This window comes from Panthera tigris, chromosome E1, assembly GCF_018350195.1.
Source record: "Panthera tigris isolate Pti1 chromosome E1, P.tigris_Pti1_mat1.1, whole genome shotgun sequence".
In the NCBI taxonomy this organism is placed as follows: Eukaryota; Metazoa; Chordata; class Mammalia; order Carnivora; family Felidae; genus Panthera; species Panthera tigris.
In genome coordinates this window covers 18,104,511-18,119,957 of record NC_056673.1, presented here as the reverse complement: position 1 = coordinate 18,119,957, position 15,447 = coordinate 18,104,511, and positions in this window count along the sequence as shown.

Genomic DNA, 15,447 nt, shown 5'->3' with positions numbered 1-15,447 from the left:
AGGGAGGGACAGGCAGGCCTCATCTCAGTGACCAGTGCGATCCCAGAGAAGCATAGCTGAGGCTGAAACCTAGCCAGGGGGAGCGAGAAAGCGAAAAATGCATCCCTAGCTGATTACATGGATGACAGCAGCAGATGCCTTCTCGAATTCTCCACGGCATTAACCTGTCCAGGCAGCCAGCTGCCCTCCAGGGTCTGCACACGGACCCTTTCCTACTTATGCTCCAACCCTCCTGGGTCACCGGTCGGGGGCTAAGCCAGGACACCTTCACAGCCCCGCCAAACTAATACTTCAGGCTGTCCCACGGTACCTTCCCCACTTTTAGCTTTTCTGTGTGCTTATTTTGACATTTGCTTGGCATTTGCCCTTGTTCTGTAAGACTGGCTCGGAAAAGGGAAAACACAGGGCTAACCCCAGTGCCGTGCTCTTCGGATAAAGATGGAGGCACTGGAAAGGCATTTTGGGCCACAGGCGAGTGCTCGTTGCCCTGAGGATGAGCGAGGGGTGCAAAGGCAACTTTAAAGAACATCTGTGAAAGGTGCCTGGGCGGCTCAGTCAGTTGAGCATCCGTCTCTTGACTTGGGCTCAGGTCATGATCCCAGGATCTTGAGATCAAGCCCTGAGTCAGGCTCCATGGAGCCTGCTGAAGAGTCTCTGTTTCTTTCCCCCACAAACACACTCTCTTTCCCTCTCCAAACAAAACAAAGCAAAACAAAACAAAAAAACAAAAACACGCGTGTGAAATGACGGGCCTGCCTTTCCCAGGGTGTGTCTGAAACATAACGAAATGGGATGTCTCTAAAATCGATGGATTAAGGATCAAAACACCCGCCTGGATAAACCACTTCAGATGATTAATGCCAACATAGGGTTCTTGCAGGATTCCTCATTTTTTCCCCCGGCTTTGAGATATAATTGACATACAGCATTGTGTAAATTTAAGCTGTACGACATGATGATTTGATATATGGATTTATTACACAATGATTACCACAATAAGGTTAGTTAACACATCAGTCTCCTCACATAGTTACCTTTTGTGTGGGTACGGTGAGAACTTTCCAGATCTATTCTCTTAGTGACTTTCAAGTATATCATACAGTGTTAACTATAGTCACCACACTATACATTACATCCCAGAATTTACTATTTTTTTAAAAAGATGCCAATTTTAAGTAATCTCTCCATCCAACATGAGGCCAGAACTCGCAACCCCGAGACCAAGAGTCACATCCTCCACTGACTGAGCCAGGCAGGTGCCCCCAGAACTTACTCATCTTAAAAATACTTATTCATTGGCGTGCCTGGGTGGCTCAGGCAGTTAAGCATCCAACTCTTGGTTTCGGCTCAGGTCATGATCTCACGGTTTGTGAGTTCAAGCCCTGCATTGGGCTCTGCGCTGACCGCGCGGAGCCTGCTTGGGATTCTCCTTCCCTCTCTGCCCTTCCTTTGTTAGCGTGCACACACTCTCTCTCTCTCCCCCTCTCAAAATAAATAAACATAAAAAATGCTTAATCATCTGGAAGTTTGTACCCTTTAACCACCCATTTCTCCCACGCCCCAGCCTTTGGCAACCACCAGGGTACTTTATGTCCCTGTGAGTTTGGTTTTATAGATTCCACATACAGGTGAGATCATACAGTGTTTGTCTTTTCTCTGTTTGACTTATTTCACTTAGCATGATGTCCTCAAGGTCCATCCATGTTGTCGCAAATGGCAGGATTTCCCTCCTATTTATGGATGAATGATGTTCCATAGTATATGAATACCACATCTTCTTCATCCATTTTTTAAAAAGTGTTTATCTATTTTTTCTTTCTATAATTTACTTTTTATAATTTACACCAAGTTAGCGCATGGTGCAACAATGATTTCAGGATGTTTATTTATTTTTTGAGAGAGAGAGAGAGAGAATGCATAAACAGGGGAGGGGCAGAGAGAGGGAGAGGGAAACAGAATCCAAATCAGGTTCCAGGCTCCAAGCTGTCAGCACAAAGCTCGACATGGGGCTCGAACCCACGAATCGTGAGATCATGGCCTGAGCTGAAGTTAGACACCTGGGCCACCTGGGCGCCCCTCTTCTTCATCCATTTATCCATCGATGGACACTTAGCTTGCTTCCACATCTTGGCTATTGTAAACAATACTGCAGTGAACATAGGGGTACAGATATCTCTTTGAGACAGTGGTTTCATTTCTTCAGGCAGATAACCAGAAAGGGAGGACCTGCCAGGATTCCTAGTTCTTGACCTTGTTTGCAGCTGCAGTTTGTGATGGCTATTGGCAGTGTCTCCCCACGTCCCTCTCTTCCCGGGTCTCTCGGTGTCTTTAGAGCCTATTGAATGGACAGGTATAAACATGGGGCTTGTATATCCTCAGGGAGAGGAAGATGAGCTTCCCATAATCACAAGCAAATGATATCAGACCTTCTGAATGTTAACAACACTGAGCGAAAACGGTGACTTTCTCTTTAAACGTGTATCTGAATTTCCTTTCAGGTACGTACTTTGCGCGCTGTAATTCCTCTTGTTTGCAAAATGTATATTTGAATCTCTTTTTAAGTCTACAGTTTATTTCCTCTGTTGTCAAAGTGTGCACTTGAATCGCTTTCCAAATATGTACTCTAAGTGTGTCCACCGAGAGTGCAAGGGGAGTGTAAGATCCCTCCCCGTGGATCTTACACCGATTTCTGGCAAGGTGGCTGTGGCGTGGAGAAATCGCGGGTGATTCCCTCGAGGGAGAGAAAACCTGCAAAACGTGATATAGGCAGTCCAGCTTCTAGATAGTGGAATCTAACCCCAATTTTTCCTGTATCCATATTTTTTGAGAAAGTCATATTACCAAAAAAAAAAAAATTAATAATGACAAAGAAATGTCGGTGACCCAAATGTAGCAAGAATAATAACAGTAGCTAATGGTTCGTGAGCATTTAGCATATGCCAAGCATAGAAAGAACTCATTCTAATAAAATTTTACAAGGTGGTTATCAACGTTCCCGTTTATAGAGGGGGAGACTGAGGCTTTTTGAGGTTCAGTGATTTACCAAAGATCCTGAAGGGTCAGAGTCAGGACTGGAACTTCATGTGTCTGATTCCAAAGCCAGACATCTCAGCCCTGCCCTCAGCCTCCTCCCAGGTCTGTAAAGCTGTTGGTGACAGCCAGCTCATTACAGAATCTGTTCTCAAGAGAAGAAATAAGTATTCAATTTCCTCTTGAAAATTTTCAAGAAAGGCCACTAAAACCCACCCACATCAGACTCGCCAGCACTATCTTGTCCAAAATTTCTGTTGAAAAATCAGCATCAGCAAGCCTTTAAAATGAATTTTTCCCGGGGCACCTGGCTGGCTCGGTCAGTGGAGCGTGTGGCTCTTGATTTCAGGATTGTGAGTTCAAGCCCCACGTTGGGCATAGAGATTACTTAAAAATAAAATGTAAGAGGCACCTGGGTGGCTCAGTTGCTTAAGCGTCTGACTTCAGTTCAGGTCATGATCTCACAGCCTGTGGGTTCGAGCCCCACGTTGGGCTCCGTGCTGACAGCTCAGAGCCCAGAGCCTGCTTCGGATTCTGTGTCTGCCTCTCTCTGCCCCTCTCCCACTTGTGCTCTACCTCTCTCTCTCAAAAATAAATATTTAAAAAATTTTTAAGTAAAAATAAATAAAATTTAAAAAATAATTTTTCTCGTCTCTTAAGTGAGGTGAGAGAATAAGAGTTGGGTGGTAAGAAATTACCCTAGGAACTTTAATTTTATTGCTACTTATGTTTAATGTTACTATGTAATCTGTCTTTAACTTTTTTATGATTATGAAAATGTACACACACACACACACACACACAAAATAGAATGGTACAACGAACCCCCATATACTCATAACTTCAACAATGATCAAATCTTGCCATAGATTCATCTATTTCTGTCCTTTGCTAAAGTATTTTAAAACAAATTCCAGACATTATGATATTCTGTCATTCCTAAAATATATAGACATTTTCTCACATAAGCACCATGTTATTATCACCCCTTAAAATTGAACAGTTCTGGGCGACTGGGTGGCTCAGTCAGTTGAGCATCTGACTTCAGCTCAGGTCATGATCTCACGGTTTGTGGGTTGGAGCCCTGCATCGGGCTGTCTGACAGCTCAGAGCCTGGAGCCTGCTTTGAATTCTGTGTCTCCCCCAACCCTCTCTCTCTGCCCCTTCCCCACTCACTCTCTGTCTATCTCTCTGTCTCTCTGTCTCTCTCAAAAATAAATAAACATTGGGGCGCCTGGGTGGCGCAGTCGGTTAAGCGTCCGACTTCAGCCAGGTCACGATCTCGCAGTCCATGAGTTCGAGCCCCGCGTCAGGCTCTGGGCTGATGGCTCGGAGCCTGGAGCCTGTTTCTGATTCTGTGTCTCCCTCTCTCTCTGCCCCTCTCCCGTTCATGCTCTGTCTCTCTCTGTCCCAAAAATAAATAAAAAACGTTGAAAAAAAATTAAAAAAATAAATAAATAAATAAATAAACATTAAAAAATTTAAAATTTAACAATTCTTTGACATGACCTAATACTGAGTATTCAATAATTGTTCCCAAGAAATGCCTTTTTATAACAGCTGTGCTTGAATTTGACTTCAGATAAGCCCACACCATGCATTTTCGGGGCATGTTATGGCTCTTAAATCTCTTTTGTTCCGAACAGTCTCTTCATTCCCCACCGTTCCCTGTGACTGCTTTTACTGAGTCGTACAAGAAAATACCCATAAACATTTACATAATAAATAGGGGTTTTATAGCCCTTGTGGGTTCCAGGAACAGACTCCACCATATGACAGGTAAATCTATTTCCCACCTTTTGCATCCTTAACTGCCACAATATGTGAGAAATAAGGAACTGCTTGTAGTGGGAAAATGTATTGGGGCACCTGGGTGGCTCAGTCGGTTAAGTGGCCGACTTCGGCTCAGGTCACGATCTCGCGGTCCGTGAGTTCGAGCCCCGCGTCGGGCTCTGTGCTGACAGCTCAGAGCCTGGAGCCTGTTTTGGATTCTGTGTCTCCCTCTCTCTCTGCCCCTCCCCTGTTCATGCTCTGTCTCTCTCTGTCTCAAAATAAATAAACGTTAAAAAAAAATTAAAAAAGAAAATGTATCAACAGGAAAAAGTGGCCCAAAGTAGGGTGGGAGAGATGTCCAGAAAACGGAGATCAAAGGGAAAGATGGAATTTGATAACTTATCCACTCCAGGGTGAGAGACGTCGAATCCAGTAGACATGAGCCTTCCCTTCACAAGCATCATGGGTGCATCAGTGGACAGCAGTCCTCACAGCAAGTTGCTCGTGGTCGTCATAAATAGCCTCGCAGTGTCCCCACACACCTATACCCATACCCACACTTCATTCTCCTTCTCCCTTGGTGACCTCTGATGACCCTCCAGCCTCCAGGGTCCTTGACGAGTGGGTAGAGATGCCTGGTGAGTGACCCATGCACTCGCTCCCTCTGGGAAGATCTATTTAGGTTTTCTGAAGTTCGATTTTCATTTCTTTTCTTTTCTTTTCAACATTTTATTTGTCTTGAGAGAGAGAGGAAAAGACAGTGCATGCGTGAGCAGGGGAGGGGCAGAGAGAGGGAGACAGAGAATCCCAAGCAGGCTCCACACTGTCAGCACAGAGCCTGATGAGGAGCTCGATCCCACGAACCGTGAGATCGTGACCTGACCGGAGATTAAGAGCCAGACGCTTGACCAGACGCTTGACCTACAGGTGCCTCTTAAGTTTGATTTTCTACTGGGAGTTAACGCATCGGTACTTGAAACTATGAAGTGGTCCCTTATGGGTTTCCTTACTGCATGTCAGCCTCTGACAACCAGACAGTCTGGCTGTTCTGATAAAGTGGCACTTGGCTGCCCAAGGTTCTGTTGCCATGGCCAGGATGGCTCTTTGGAAGACCACCTGCCAATCCTCATCACTAAATGTCTTACCTGCTGGACAGGCCTTCTGTGACCTCATCTTTTCCTTTCCTCCCCTTATGCTGCCACCCCAGTAACCTTCCAACGATTCCTTCCCTGTCCCCACTGCCACTGCACCAGCCCAGACCCTTCCCTCCTCAGACTATTCCAACCAACTCCTGACTTGTCTCATGTACTCTAGTCTTGCTCAGCTTCCAGATCTTTTCCACAGTGATTTTCTTTCATGTAGATTTCATTTGGTTTCTTTCTTCTTTAAAACCTTCAATGGTGGGGTGCCTGGGTGGCTCAGTCGGTTCAGCATCCGACTCTTGGTTTTGGCTCCGGTCATGACCTCACAGTTTGTGGGTTCAAGCCCCACGCTGGGCTCCACACTGATAGCATGAAGCCTGCTTGGGATTCTGTCCCACCCTCTCTCTCTGTCCCTTCCCTGCGCATGTGTGCACGCACTCTCTCTCACACACAATAAATAAATAAAATCTTAAAAAAAAAACAAAAACCTTCAGTGGTTCTCTTGGCATGACATGACATCTAAGGCTTTTTCTGATCTGATGCCAACTCCCTCACACTCAGTCCCCATTCCATGAAAGACACCATGCCCGCTCCCCATACAGCCCTGGAACCAGCTACTGCCCTTGCCTAGAAGGCCCCACTCCCGTGCCCACCCCACCTGTCCATCTGCTGAAGTGACTCCTTCCTGCACATCTTTCTAGACTCACCTTAGATATCCCCTCCTCCAAGAAGTCCACTCCCCATCTGGAGACGGCACTGCCACAGAGTCCTGTACCCCCCCCCCCACCCCATCAGGGTACTAGACTGTTAGTTCTCCGAAGGAGAGTATGTCTTGCCTTACCTAGCAATGCCCGACAAGCCAGGAATTATTGTCAGAGGACTGAAAAAGTGACATTTTAAGATTGCGTGCCTTCTTGGCTCCAGGCTGAACTCCTGGAGTTCAGCTCCTTCCACTACTCCTCCTTTGATGGGATTTCCAGATTCTTCCCCATAGTGGCTTTTCTCTTTTCTTTTCTTTACGTTTCTTTTCAAGTCTGTTTATTTTGAGAGAGAGAAAAAGCTCATGAGCACAGTGCAAGCAAAGGAGGGGCAGAGAGAGAGAGGGAGAGAGAATCCCAGACAGGCTCCACTCTGTCAGCGTGGAGCCTGACACGGGGCTTGATCCCATGAACCGCGATATCATGACCTAAGCCAAAACCATGACCTGAGTGGAAACCAAGAGTCGGATGCTTAACCAGCTGAGCCACCCAGGTGCCCCAAGTGGCCTGTCTTGCAGGGACAGAGCACTCTGCAGGAGCCACATGCGCATCATTTGGCTTGTCCAAATAAATGCCATCTTAAATGAAACCATAATTTGGAGGGAGAAAGGGCATTCTCACTGCCTTGCTGGCTTCTGCTGTGTTGTTCCTGAGAATCCCCCAACTCCCATCCCACACTCTACTCCTGGGTCCACTTTTACCACCAGGCCCACATGCAGGTGGTTTGGGACCCTTGTCAGTCCCATACAAGTATCCCTTACATGTGATGTCACCTTGTTAGATTCGGCCCATCTGTGTCACTTAGCATTCTCTAGTCTCAAGGAAAAAGAAATACATTCTGGCTATCTATTTTTTTTTTAATGTTTGTTCATTTTTTGAGAGAGAGAGAGAGACAGAGAGAGATACAGAGCGCGAGTGGGGAGGGGCAGAGAGAGAGGGAGACACAGAATCCGAAGCAGGCTCCAGGCTCTGAGTGGTCAGCCCAGAGCCCGATGTGGGGCTCGAACTCACTGACCACAAGATTATGACTTGAGTTGAAGTTGAACGCTGAACCGACTGACCCACCCAGGTGCCCCTCTGGGTGCCTTTTTAAAATGAATGTGTTTGAAGTCCTTGGAAGGGAAACTCTCAGAATAAAAGGATGCTGAACAGCCAGGTCACAATTAGGACAAGACACAGGACAGTTCTGGGAATCCGGGCAGTAGGAATAATCAGACACCTTTTACAGGGCGTCACCGTAACCCATTTCTATCACTCTCAAGATTCCGCTTCCCAGGAAACCGGCTGCTGGCCTGGCTGGGTCACATGCCCGCCCCCTGACAAGGAAGGAGGGAGGCGCCTTGATTCTTCCATGGCTGCACCCAGTGGGTGCAAGATGCTGTTATCAGAAGGTGAGTTAATTCTAGAGATCGAGGATAAATTCTAGAGATCGAGGAAGCCAGGATGGGGAAGATTCCGTGCAATACTTAAAGGATACTTCGGTCAGGCTTCACCAGGGTCCACCCAAGGTTCTCTTCTGAGTAGCTTAACACCGTGGCAAGTGGTCCTGAGGGCAGCTGGGCAGCCGTGTGGCTCTAGGACACCAGTCTACTCAGAGCCAAGCCCACCAAGGGACAAGCTAGGACTTAAGGAGTGTGCCTGGGCTCAGTGCTCACCACTCCACGGTTAGCACCAGGAACCAGGCTTCAGTAGCATGACAGTTCCAATCTCCACAGCCTAGGAGGTTTTCTGGCTTAGCTGCCTCCTTCTTCCTTCTCTCAGTGGGTCCTGCTTCTAATGGATTTACTCTCCAGACCCGGTTCCAGCTGCTCTTGCCTGCTTCCTGGTGGCCATGCCTGTTATGACAATGCCCTCTGGTCTCAAAGAAAAAGTCCCCAACCATTTTGAAAGTGAGCCTAGCTGATGAGGCAAGCATACTTTCCCAAAAAAGAACTGTCAAGACAGAAGATTTTTTTTTTTGATGGATTGATTTGTGTAATGAATGACAGTCCTATAAAGGTACGAATGAACAATTACATCCAGCAAGCCACAGTTTAGTCACCTACAAACAAGAAGTGCGTGACACCAGGACTCTCCTGGAGGGTTGCAACTGTCAGAGAGACCATCCCTCTTGGCTCCACGGGGCTTTATACTGGGGAGAATGGTGCACACATCGAAATGTTAGCCTATCAACACGTCGCATGCTCTTCTACAGAAACTTCTTCCTCAGCACACACACCTCGTTTTCCAGGCTTCCTTGATCGCACAACCCCTCTTCCCCGCTCCAGGCTTGACTGCCAGTATTTCTTCTCTAGACCCCATCAGCCTTTGATTCACCCCATCTCGTCGCCAGCCCCCGTGTATTAGGCATGTCTGGAAGGTGGGTTATACCTCATCCTCAAAGAGAAGAAAAAGAAGGAGGATGAGGTAGAAAAGGAGAAGTAGAAACCGATATCTCACCAAAGAGAATATTCAAATGCCTGATAAACATATGAATAATTGGACAACTTCATACGTCACCAAGGAAGCACACATTGAAGCCACAACGCAGCATCACCACACCGGAATAGCTCAAAGGAAAAAGAAGATAAATATAGGGGCACCTGGGTGCCTCAGTTGGTTGAGCGGCCAACTTCGGCTCAGATCACGATCTCGCAGTCCGTGAGTTCGAGCCCCGCGTCGGGCTCTGTGCTGACAGTTCAGAGCCTGGAGCCTGTTTCGGATTCTGTGTCTCCCTCTCTCTGACCCTCCCCCGTTCATGCTCTGTCTCTCTCTGTCTCAAAAATAAAGAAACGTTTAAAAAAAAAATTAAAAAAAAGAAGATAAATATCAAGTCTTGACTTGAGTAGCCAAACTCTCTGGAAACAACTCAAATGTTCGTCAGTCGGACAGAGAAGTTGTGGGCATTCACACAAGTGAATATTAAATAGCAAGAACTACGAGAACGTGTGACAACATAGTGATGAGTGAAAGAAGTCAGATACTGTACATGGTCTACAAAGAGCCAGTAAAAAATCTATTAACTATTAGGCCACTGGTTACTCTTGGCAGGAAGATGGCGGGCGGTGGTAACTGGGAGGCAGTTTGAGGGCAACTGGGAGGAGCTGCTCACGTCCCTTGATGTGAGCGCTGCTTACGTGTGTTCACTCTGTGGCAAGGCATTCAGTTGTGCACCCTTTATGGATATTTGATCTCAAGGGAAGAACATTTAATTCTCTTTCCTCCATTACTCTGTACCTTTCAGTTGCCCCGATGTGTCTCCATTTCTGCCTCCCAGACCCCTCCTCCCCCTGTCCTCCTTGACACCAGTCACCCACTCAGGGCCTTCTCTTTCCTCCCCTCTCTCTCTCTTTTTAAAATGTTGGTTTATGGGGCGCCTGGGTGGCTCAGTTGGTTGGGCGGCCAACTTTGGCTCAGGTCATGATCTTGCGGTCCATGGGTTCGAGCCCCGCGTCGGGCTCTGTGCTGACAGCTCGGAGCCTGGAGCCTGTTTTGGATTCTGTGTCTCCCTCTCTCTCAGACCCTCTCCCACTCATGCTCTGTCTCTCTCTGTCGGTCAGCGCAGAACCTGATGAGGGGCTTGAAATCGTGAGTGGTGAGATCAAGACCTGAGCCAAAACCAGGAGTCGGATGCTTAACCGACTGAGCTGCCCAGGTGCCCCCAAGATAACTAGCTGTTCCAAAGTAAGGAAGGGGAGAAGAATTGGACAGAAGGGAACAACAACAGCCACATTTCACAGGACAATGAGCATATGGGCCAAGTGACTTAGCAGAACGGAGACGCAGAATTTTGACATAGCAGCGGGGAAGCAATTTCACCGTAGGATTCTCACAATCGTTCCTGATCAGAAGCTGAAATTATGTCTGGAATTGAAGATGGAGTGAAATTTAAAATAAGGAGGATTGGGACGCCTGGGTGGTTCAGTCGGTTCAGGGTCCAAATTCAGCTCACGTCATGATTTCGTGGCTCGTGAGTTTGAGCCCCGCGTCCGGCTCTGTCCTGACAGCTTGGAGCCTGCCTCAGATTCTGTGTCTCTCTCTGTCTCTGCCCTCCCCTCCCACTCATGCCCTCTCTCTCTCTCTCTCTCTCTCTCTATATATATATATATATATATATACATACATATATATGTATATATACATACATATATATGTATATATGTATATATACATATATATGTATGTATATCTATATAATAAAAATATAATATATATCCATAACAAATAAATAAAATAAATAAATAAACTAAGGAGGATTGGGTGAAAGCTGAGAAGTGTCAAATTTCCTCTGCTACTCTAAACCATTGGGGTGACTGTCTCTCCTGCACCCCAGCAGATGAATGGGGGATTATTCTTTTTTTTAAATGTTCATTTATTTTTGAGAGAGAGACAGCTTGGGGGAGGGGCAGGGAGAGAAGGAGACAGAAGATCTGAAGCGGGCTTGATGCTGTCAGCACAGAGCCCGATGGAGGGCTCAAACTCACAGACCGCGAGATCATGACCTGAGCTGAAGTCGGACACTTAACCGACTGAGCCACCCAGGCGCCCCTGATTCAATTTTAAATTATAATCACACTTGATTTGAGAGAGCAAAATTTTCCCAATATAGTTGTATTGTAGTTAAATTGTTCTCTAATAGGAAGCTGGTAGATAACATTCAAAATTGATGAATAAAATATGGGTGTATGGGGACACCTGGGTGGCTTTGGTTAAGTGTCTAAGTCTTGAACTCAGCTCAGGTCTTTTTTTTTTTAATATTTATTTTTGACAGAGAGTGAGCAGAGGAGGAGCAGAGAGAGAGGGAGACACAGAATCTGAAGCAGGCTCCAGGCTCCGAGCTGTCAGCACAGAGCCCAACTCGGGGCTCCAACACACAGACTGTGAGATCATGACCTGAGCCAAAGTCAAGAGTTGGATGCTTAACCGGCTGAGCCACTCAGGCTGTCCTCAGCTCAGGTCTTGATCTCGGGGCTGTGAGTTCAAGCTCCACATTGGGCTCTGTGCTGGGCATGGAGCCTACTTAAAAAAAAAAAAATGTTTTTAATCCATGTACGCATTCCATTTAGAAACAGGGATCATATAGATGCCAAAACAAATGGCTAAAAGATTTGAAAATGTCAGATGCTGAGGAGGAATACTAGGAAAGTGAGGAGGAGTGGGGCCAGAAACCTCTATGTTTTGTTTTTAGCCTTTCAGAATATTTGGCTATTTGAATGTGTTATTTTGTATTTTGCTATTGAGATGTGTTATTTTGATAAAATAAAAATTAACTGGGAAACTCTATGCAATCCTAAAGAAAGCAGGAAAACATAAAAATTAAGTGTAGAAAAATCAAGAAAAGGGTGCCTGGCTGGCTCAGTCTGTAAGGCATGTGACTCTTGATCTCAGGGTTGAGAGCTTGAGCCCCATGTTGGGTGTGGAGATTACTTAAAATCTTAAAAAAAATTTTTTAATGTTTATTTTTGACAGAGAGTGAGAGAGAGCGAGAGAGAGCATCAGCGGGGGAGGGGCAGAGAGAGGGGGAGACACAGAATCCGAAGCAGAATCCAGGCTCTGAGCTGTCAGCACAGAGCCCAACCCGGGGCTCAAACTCACAGACTGCGAGATCATGACCTGAGCCAAAGCCAGACGCTCAACCAACGGAGCCACCCAGGCACCCCTACTTAAAATCTTTAAAAAATAAAAATAAAAATCAAGAAAAATGGAATTGCAAAAGTAATATGATAGGAATATTTCCAAGTGTATTTTATTTTATTTTATTTTATTTTTTAATTTTTTTTAACGTTTATTTATTTTTGAGACAGGGAGAGACAGCATGAACGGGGGAGGGTCAGAGAGAGAGGGAGACACAGAATCTGAAACAGGCTCCAGGCTCCGAGCTGTCAGCACAGAGCCCGACGCGGGGCTCGAACTCACGGACCATGAGATCATGACCTGAGCCAAAGTCGGACGCCCAACCGACTGAGCCACCCAGGCGCCCCCCAAGTGTATTTTAAAGATATGTTTGTATCTAATAACAGATTCAAAATATATGAAGAAAAAATATATAATGGGCACCTGGCTGGCTCCCTCAGTAGAGTATGTGACTCTTGATCTCAGGGTCATGAGTTCAAGCCCCATGTTGGGCATGCAGCCTACTTAAAATAAAAATAAATAGGGGTGCCTGGGTGGTTCGGGCTTGATTTCAGCTCAGGTTGGTGAGTTCAAGCCCCAAATCGGGCTCTGTGGTGACAGCAGGGAACCTGCTTCTCTCTCTCTGTGTCCCTCCCCCACTGTCTATTAATTAATTAATTAATTAAAATATGAAGAACTAAAGGTAGAAATAAATCCACAGCCATAGTTGGAGTTTTTCACCCTTCTCTCAGTAATTGATTAGAACAAGCAGTGACTAACAACGTGGATGGAACTGGAGGGAGCACGTAGGGCTCAAACTCAAGAACCACGGGATCATGACCTGAGACAAAGTCGGATGCTCAACCACCTGAGCACCCAGGTGCCTCTAAAAAGATTTCTTTAAGTAATCTATACCCAGTGTGGGGCTCGAACCCACAACCCCGAGATCAAGAGTCAGATGATCCACCAACTGAGCCAGACAGGTACCCCAAATTATTATTTTTTAATTTTTTTTAAGTAATCCCTACACCCAACATGGGGCTCAAACTCACGACCTCAAGGGTAAGAGTAGCATGTTCTGACTGAGCCAGCCAGGCATCAGAAGACCTTTTAAAACACATATGATAAAGCCAACATGGCCCTCCCAGGGAAATATATAAGTTTAAGTGCCTATACTGGGAAACAAAAGGGCTTATACTAAGCTAGGTCTTAAACTAAGAAATTAGGAAAAGAACATTGAAAAAAATCCAAAGGAAGGGAGAAATGCTTCCATCAGCGAACACAGAGTGATTGCATTGAATTGGAAGTGAAACGGTCCCCTGGACTTTGTGAGCTTTCATGCCACCAATTGATCAGGCAAAAGATGGGATTTCAATGTTAGCTTAGACCATTGAATCTGTTTTCCAAGGAGAAATTGGTTGTTGTGCAATGTGAGCAAAAAAGAACTGTCAGAATCCAGAGGAATTTCTGGGAGATGCCTCCTGATACTACATGAAGGAGCTCCTGGTAACTACTGCTCAGTGTTATTGGCGTAAACTGTGATGCCTGTGCCCAGGAATTGTGACAGCGTGCTCTGCTCGAGGAGTCTTCTGGTCTGGTTTTAGTCTTCTTACCAGTGGCAGAGCCTCTGAACCTGACCTCTGGCTGTCCCAGGGACTTATCAAAGGCCTTTAATGAATTATTTTCTGCTAAAACAACCTACTTAAGAACGTTGAGGGGCACCTGGGTGGCTCAGTCGGTTAAGCGTCCGACTTCAGCTCAGGTCATGATCTCACGGTCCGTGAGTTCGAGCCCCGCGTCGGGCTCTGTGCTGACAGCTCAGAGCCTGGAGCCTGTTTCAGATTCTGTGTGTGTCTCTCTCTCTGCCCCTCCCCTGTTCATGCTCTGTCTCTCTCTGTCTCAAAAATAAATAAACGTTAAAAAAAAAAATTAAAAAAAAAAAGAACGTTGATACGCACTCAAAAGTTTTTGTTGTTGTTTTTAATTACAAAAATAGGATCACCTTGCTTTGTTCATTTCATAGTAGACAGTGAACATTTTTCTATGTTCATTCATATAGGTCATTCTTTTTAATGGCTGCAAAGTATGTCATTGTATGATTACTTCATAATTTATCTATGTAATCATTAGTTCTTAAAAATGAAGTTTCGGGATGCCTGGGTGGCTCAGTCAGTTAAGCGTTCGACTTCAGCTCAGGTCATGATCTCCTGATTCGTGAGTTCAAGACCCGCATCGGGCTCTGTTCTGACAGCCCAGAGCCTGGAGCCTGCTTCAGATTCTGTGTCTCCCTCCTTTTTTCCCCTCCCCTACTCTCGCTCTGTCTCTCTCTCTCTCTCAAAAATAAATAAACATTTAAAAAAACTCAAGTTTCAATGAATATCCTTGTACAAAAATGTTTGGATGCTTGAATAATTCTGTAGGATAGATTTCCTAGAAGGAACATTCTTGAGTTGAAGGAATTTGCATTTAAAATTTGGAAGGTTACTGCTACATTACTTCCACAGACAAGTTGTGCAAGTTTATACTCCCACTCCTCACTCTTACAATTAAAAAATTTTTCCAGGAAGGAAAAAAAAAAGAGGTTAGAGTGGGAGAGAGCCAAAGCATAAGAGACTCTTAAAAACTGAGAACAAACTGAGGGTTGATGGGGGGTGGGAGGGAGGGGAGGGTGGGTGATGGGTATTGAGGAGGGCACCTTTTGGGATGAGCACTGGGTGTTGTATGGAAACCAATTTGACAATAAACTTCATATATTGAAAAAAAATTTTTTCCAATCTGGTGGGCAAATGGTGCTTTCTTTGACTATTTGCCTATTGCTCAAATTTCGTCTTTTTTCATGTTTTTTGGTCATTTGCTTTGTTCTGCAAAGTGCTGGGTCTTTTTCTTAGTGATTTGTAGGAATTTAAAATACTTTTTAATTTTTTTTTTTATTTTGAGAGAGAGAGAGAGAGCACACATTCTCTTGCACAATCATGGGAGGGGCAGGGAGAGGAGGGAGAGGAGAGAGAGGGGGAGAGAGAGAGAGAGAGAGAGAGAGAGAGAGAGAGAGAGAGAGAGAATCCCAAGCAGGATTTGTGCCGTCAGCACAGAGCCCAATGTAGGGCTCGAACTCATGAAGCGTGAGATCATGACCTGAGCCCAAACTAAGAGTT